The 7,693-nt window shown below is 42.7% G+C and overlaps 1 pseudogene; it reads right to left on the bottom strand.

Annotated features, from left to right (window-relative positions):
• Positions 1 to 215: 215 nt before the first annotated feature.
• LOC138520485 (zinc finger MYM-type protein 1-like) lies at positions 216 to 1,622 on the bottom strand (annotated as a pseudogene).
• Between the last annotated feature and the right edge of the window lie 6,071 nt (positions 1,623 to 7,693).

The raw sequence follows: 7,693 nt of genomic DNA, 5'->3' as shown, positions 1-7,693 counted from the left end.
TTTTCAATGTTCAGGTAGCAGAAAAGTGTTCAAGCCAGTTCGGGCTGGCCTGCTGAATAAATGGTAGCAAGATAATGAGATTTTGCACAGAGCTCCAAAAAAAAGCAGCAAAGAAGGAAAACACTGTGTCAAGAGTTCCAAAAAAAGTCATGCATGATGCATTTTCAGCAAAAGAGTGTTGGCCACACAAGTTAAGAGAATGGTCCACGCATCCATTAAAAATATTTCTTGTTCTTTATTTTCAGAATGGCTTGTACCACTCCATGGATTTCAGCCATGGTGGCAGCAGTGCATTATCGTAACCTTGAGCGCGGCACATCATTATGTCAAGTCCATCACTTTCCAAATGTTTAAGCATGTCAGAACTGAGGTCAGCAGCTTTTTTCCCCTTTAAAGGGAAAAATCCTAAAAACGCTTCTCTCACTTCAACTTTCCCATTGTGGATTTTCACATATCGGATCACCTCGGACATCTGGTCAGTGTGTGATATGTCAGGTGTGCTGTCGAACATGATCCCAAAATACTTTGCAGACTTTATATCCAAGACAATCAACTCCTTCACATGATTTGCCAGAACATTTATAAACTCATTCTGAGTTTTTGGTGCAAGGTAAGATACTAATGCTTTAAATTTACATGTGGTCTGCTTTAATCTCATTACATGCTCTTTAAGCACTGGATCATATTTAGAAAGCATCTCAACCATCTCAAAAAAGTTCCCTTTATTCAATGAAAAGTCATCTTCCTTGTGGCCACGGAATGCCACATTCTGCTTGGCAAGAAACAGTGTGATATCAAGCAACCTTTGCAAGGCGTCCCTCCACTTGTTTTTCTTCATATCCATCATAGCAATACTTTCGACGTCAATTGTTTTGTGCAGCCTAAGTCCTGCTGCCAAAGTTTTCCATTGTTCAAGGCAACGTAGGTGCTCTTCGGATGTCTCGTGATTATATACTTTCAGGCTCAGTTTCCACCACATCTGAAACCCAGTCACAAATGTTGATGTCGTATCTATAACATTAACAGCAAAGAGTCGGCGCCAAAATCAATATAATTTCTCACTGATGAGTGAGTAAACCATCCATGATCGCAGCATTTTCTTGCCATTTGGCATCACCTTGTAAAAGCACTCCTTTGATAGCTGACGCTCATCTCTTTTTGCTTTTGCATCTTGCCTGATTCTGGGTGAAGAATGCGACCTCCCTCTTGTTAGAGTAGGTCCTCTCTTTGGGGAAAATGAGATTGGAGGGCAGATGGCCATCTTCAGAAGGTCTGGGAACCACATTCTCCTGCCCCAATCCCGAGCAATCAGGATCATTATATTCCCAAACTTCCTCAACCTCCTTATTACGGGAGGCAACACTGAAAGGCCCATCTTTGTTCTGAAAAGAAGCACTTCCTCTTTTGAGGATTTCAACCCGAGAATAATCTGGTACTGGTATATTGCAGAAGGAAGCATCACTTAAAATATTCACATTTTTCTCCTTAACTTCCCTTTCCATTCCTTGCTTTGCCACAGAATGCATGCTGGCATCAGAAGACTCAGCATCATCAATTGGAGACCGAGGAACCGTGTCTTTTGATGAACCCTGGACATCTGGTCTCGCGACATGTAGAAGCATGGATCCAGCCAGTGCTTTTTGTGATTCATCCCTTTTCCTTTATGCTTTTCTTTGCTGGCTTCCACTTGGCCTCTTTGATGTATGACCTCCATGTGGCATGACGCAATACCCTTGAACAATAGAAATGTATATTACTGCTTAAATGCAAAATTTCTTAAATTATTCGATTTCCAACATTTATTTGGATATCTTTCTACACAGGTAGAATTACAACATTAAACATTGATATTCATTGTCATCGTTCCCAGACCTGTCACAGTAGGGATTCCTTGAAACTGCTTCAGAACAACAGCAAAAAACATGCACAGTCTGCACTTTATATCCCAATGAAAAGTCACAGTTGGTTATACAGATACAGATTTGTGCCTAGCGACAAGAAGCAGGCCTGGAATCGTGAGTTATAGTGTATCGCCGCTACTGGCTTTTACTGCAAATGCTATTTGAAATGTAACGTGATGGCCAAGCCAGAGCCTTAGCCCCCACTCCACTCCTCCCTGTGTCTTGGTGCAGGAGTAGATGGTGCGCCAGGAGACTGGCAGACTGGACCCTGACTTGGTGACACCCGATGTCGCCTGTATAATGAATGCCCACAGCGCACCTATACTTCAAACGCCCTAGAAAATGGGTAAACATTGTGCACAATGTTAGAGGCTGTGCCAGAAGTTGCCATACAAACCCAAGTCCAAAAAAAAGCAGCACCAGCACTGTTATAGAATCTCTGTCCCCTTGGCAAATGCGCACTGTCCTGTGCACTTTCTTCAGTTGGGAAAGGCAAACTAGAAGAAATGTGCTGTGCATGTTTCACTTCCGGCTACTTCAGCTCATGTGACATCCACTCCGCTCCCATTGATTAGCTCACAGCCATGCCTACTTTTTATTTAGGACTTGAGCTCTGTGATAATAACAAACCAATGAAACAACCCCTAGTTTGAGTCCTAGAACCACCTGATGATACTTTGAACTTTGAAAAGTGTGCCCAGGATATCATAGATGGGCACAATGCAGGCCCTGACGAGGGATGCTGCGGCTGGTCCTCCAGCAAACAAAACAAAAGAGGTGAGGGCTGGGCAGGTGTAGCTTGCGTCTCTAGGTGAGACCAGGCCTGATAAGCAGGTGGTCTTTCCCCTTCCTGCAATGGCTGGGCAGGCGAAGAACGATGGTCTGGACAGAGCAATTGTCTAAGGTTTAGAATTAATTCTAAACAGTCCAGCGACCATCACCTTTTGTTTTGCTTTGTGATTGTGAGTCTGTGTTCTCGCGTTAATGGCCACTGGCATTCAGATAAGCAGATATAATTACATATTTAAAATGTCCTACCCCCACAGAATAAAAATGCTCCTTTGATGTACGCATAACCCCCATCATGAGTTATAGGAATGCGCCTGTGCTCGTTTTTTGGCATTGTTGTGTTGCTCCCTAGCGCTATAAGGTTGCGCACACATCATAAAGGGGGCTCACTTAAAAGAACTCAAACAATGAAAGGCTGCGCCGGCCTAACCTGGGCTCTAACCCCTGTTTTGAAGATTATACGTTTAACCCCGCTGTAGGTGCATTAACCCGATAAGCCACCTTGGCATCCTGGAAGGCGGATAGAGGTGCTGTGGATGCTGTAGTTGCTTGCGGTCCATTCACTCGCACTCTTCCAACATCGCTCTCTTGTTCACACAGGGTTGGGAAGAGGGGGCAGGGTTATATTTAAAGTGCACTGCAATTTGGAAGCATACTAGGATTGATCTAATTAATAATATTATTTTTTTCAAACTGAAAATGTACTGTCATTGACAAAATGGAAATATACTGTTAGTCCGTAAAACAAATCCCTATCATGATCTTGCCCCCTTGGGCAAGCATGCACCAGTCTTAGACAATCTTAGCCAACCCTAGACAATCTCCTTCGGGGGTGTGGATCACTATACCCCCCTTGCTTTTGTATCTCAAGGCCTATGTGCACTGTGTTACTCCTATTTTACGCCTAACAACATACACCTATCTTACTCCTATGGACACAAAACACAAGACACAAAGAACACACATGAATCGATTCAATTATAACAATAGAATACGTTTATTTATGCATAACCAGGCATGATGCAAGCATTACTAAAACTATTGAAAATATCTCATTTGCACCTTTTATGCTTCTGGTGCAAATCTACCATGCAATATCTATAAGCCTTACAGGTTTCTAATGCAAGCTTGTGATGCAAGCCTGTGATTCTAATGCAGCCTAATGCAAGTGTCAGCATCCAGCAATCCTCTCCTTCATGCTGGATCAATCCTCTCCAATACACACCATACTTCACACTCACTCTCTAAGACAATCCCTGTCGGATTTCCCCTTCTCTCAAACCCAAAGCTCTTTGTGTGAGTGTCTATTCTAATCAATCAGTCAGTCTAGGCCATAAACCATACTTCCCAATTGCATGTGCATATCTCTTTCTCCAGCTCTGTCTTTGTCAAGTCTCTCCTCTCCCGCTACTCTGCAACCAGTCAGTCAGTGGCAGGCCCCTCTAGATCCGGTCACTCGAACTGCCTCTGCCAAGCTCTGCCAAGCTCTCCAATCTCTCCCAAAGCCATCGGATTCTGCTGCACCAAGACACCTCTCCCTCAATCTCAGAACTGTAAACGTCTCTCGATCTATCTCTCAGAGAGCAGCTCCATCCAAAAACTCCATCTATCACCATCTCCAACAACAATTAGAAAAACTCCCTTCTCTTCACTTCTGGTTATACTATTCCATGACACACTCATTCCCCATGGTTACTCTCATTCTCTAAGCTAAGAATGTCTCTTTCCCTGTCATAATTTTCTAAATATGAACGTGCCTGAGAGTCTGTGTTTGCAATCACTCTGTGTTCTAGTCGTGTTCTGTCAGCATGACATTGGACATCATATCTCCTTCATGGCCTATCTGTCTGCGGTGCCTACCTCCTATTTCTCCATTCATACCCATTCACTCTACTGTTAGCTCTGTTGGCATCACAAAATCCTCTTTCCCAGAGAACAGGCCATCTCTCCTCTCATGCAAAAAGCTCTTCACCCTCTATCCATGTAAAAGCACTCCATGGCGCTCCCTCCCACCATTCTCTGTCTCTGTGAAGCACACAAGCCCATGCTGATTAGGCTTCCTTCGCCTTCCACTCAGACAAGGTCGTGTTATTTCTGTTTGCATTCCAATCTTTCACACTAATTCATAACAACTTCACACAGAGCCCAGTGACGCTTCTCTGTGTCTCCTTCCAGAAATGGCTTTAGGAACCAGCTAAATGCTTTCTAGCATTTACTCTATTCTTGTCGCAAATCCAAGCGCTATCTACATGCAGACTGCATTGCATATTATACATGCGTGTCTCTCTACATGCATACATAATACATATACATATCTCTAAATGTGTAACTACAAATATACTGTCTCATTCTAAATGGCTCTACATGGCATTTCAAATATGACAGTGTGTCATTCTAAAAGCAAATTGCAAATGCATACAAAGTGGCAGTCTAATATGTGGATAGTCTAATGTTACTAGTCTGTACTAATCAGAACTAAACAGAATGCAATGATGGAATGATTCCATAGCAAAGAGTAATGATTGGGTAATAGTTCTGCTACAAAGAGTAATTATTCTGTACTGCTAACAAACCAGGCCTCTATATTATCAGGTTCTACAATGTTCTCCTTTTATCATTACATAATCTTACTACCTATATGTCATAACATAACATAGCAATGTGGTATGCTAATACCAAGCAAAATTGCAAAGACGAAAAAGCATATTATTTCATGCAAAAACCCCTAGACAATGCAAGCATTTCACTCTATCAGTGGCAAGCTAAATATTCAAATGCATAGCTGCAAATGTGTCAGAATTCAGAATAGCATATTCAAATTTCTCATAGCATATCATAGCAAAAGTTCAAGTCAAAAGTCAAAAGTATCTACAAGCCAAAAGTGTGAAAGTGTCTCTACAAGCAGAACACGAAAATGCAATGCATAGAATCAATGCATATGTACTGTGGATACAGGTGTTTCCAGTTTTCAATGTGTCAAGCACAAAATAACAATCACTTTCACAGGTGTCAAAGCTCAGTAGCCAAACAGGCCAAGTCATTTCATTACAGATCAATGCATACATATCAGTGTATATATCCAGTATATTGGTCATATAGGCCAATTCATTTATATTCCAGTCCAAGTTATTTCCAGGTCACTCATGAGGTATGTGTGCCCTCACATATGCGCACAATTCCAAGTCAGTACAAATCCAGTTCTAATGCAAAGGTTTCAGCCAAGGAATGTCAACAAAGATGCAGTGACAACAAAGCAAGTGTTCACAATTGATCACAACTGTGTCACAACGAGCATATCAGTGTGTTCAGCAAAGGTTTTCAATGTTCAGGTAGCAGAAAAGTATTCAAGCCAGTTCGGGCTGGCCTGCTGAATAAATGGTAGCAAGATAATGAGATTTTGCACAGAGCTCCAAAAAGACAGGAGCAAGCATCAAGTGTCGGTACCAAATGCGCCCCATTTGTCCCCATGGAGTGATCACACATGTCCTTCACTTTTCAAAGGTAGCACCGGGAGAATCGCGTGTCAGAAACTGTCAATTTGATACAGCTCATACGCTCCCTTTTCCCTAGGCCTCTCATTCCCAACATGGTAAAGTGGGAACAAAGGTGAGTGCAAAGCACTGGTGCACTCATTAAGAGTGTTTGCAAGACAATGCATATGATAACTCTCCTCTGGCACAGTGGCCCTTCTCCATAGGCCCAACTCCAGCTTCCAATTCTCTCCTTCCTTGCCTGGTCATGCTATTGCCAGTTGTTGCCATGCCATGCCAGTTCCTGCCATGCCAGTCCCTGTTCTTCAAAATAAGGGACCAGCCACCGTTGAATGCAAGTGCAAATTTCAAAGCACCATGGATCAATGCTCTATCTCTTTCACTCAAGAGACAAAGCTTCACTGCTGTTCAAACGAAGACAGCAATTCAAATGCTTTCAGAGCGCGTCTTCCTGCTAATTCCTGCATTTCTCTCTTTCTCCTCAGGCCCAAACGTGTGTCTGCTTCTGGTTCACAAGGTAAGGCATTCCAAATGGATTCTCTTCTCGCTGCAGATTACAAAAGCAGCTCACAAAACGATTTCTCTTGTCTTCTTTGCTGAACAATCTCTTTCACTGCTCTTTCTCTCCCACTCTTCTCGGCACAGAATGCTGCAAGGTGTATTCTCTCTGTACAGTCAGTCACGATCTTCGCTTTCCATGGCAATAGGTGTTATGCCACGAAGTCTGCGTAGCAAGAATATTTTCTGGGTACATTCTCAGAGCACAGCCATTAGACAAGGCCACACCCTAGGGCCTCAAATCGGTCGGTCGGCATTCCCCAAAAGTGCTGCTGCAAAGCGTAGCTAAAGTCAGATGGTGTCACATTACAAGGTGACAAAAGCCAATCTCTTTTCGGTGCTGTTTTAAAACAGCCATGATGCAAAGTCATAAGGTGTCAGCTATCATGGATCTTAAACAGACGGTCATCAAGGTCTGCTCATTCTGGTCTGGTCAGTCTGGTATTTCTGGTCATGCTGCTTTCAATCGTCATGCTGCTGCCAATCATGGTCTGGTCATTTCATGCGATGCAATCTGGTCAGTCATCAATGGGATCTCGGTCTGGTCAAGGTTTTTCTCCAGATTTCATGCAAAGAAAACAAAAGTGCAAGTATCAGTCTTCAATCAGATTCAGGTGTTTTCAAAGCCAAAAAATAAACCAGCATTTCTCATTGTGCGTTGCAATGCACATAGCTAGTTCTTCCCATGTCTCTCAAAAGACATCAATTTTATCTCCCTTAGTGTCTCAGTCAGTTCTATCAATGTGTCAGTGTCTCTCCATGCTGCTCACTGCATGCATGCTTAATGCATGACTCCTGCAATTCCATCTCTGTCCTTTTCAAAACAAAACAAAACAGCCACTTTCAAATATTCCAAAAAATACACATTCAAAAATTGCACATTCAAATGCTGCACCACTGCATTCTCATTCAATTGCATTCCATATCCTGTATTTCCTTCTGTGTCACTTTCAT

Source organism: Ambystoma mexicanum, chromosome 13, assembly GCF_040938575.1.
Source record: "Ambystoma mexicanum isolate Mex_15411 chromosome 13, UKY_AmexF1_1, whole genome shotgun sequence".
In the NCBI taxonomy this organism is placed as follows: Eukaryota; Metazoa; Chordata; class Amphibia; order Caudata; family Ambystomatidae; genus Ambystoma; species Ambystoma mexicanum.
The sequence above is the reverse complement of the archived record's forward strand: the minus strand, read 5'-3'. Positions and strand labels throughout refer to the sequence as shown.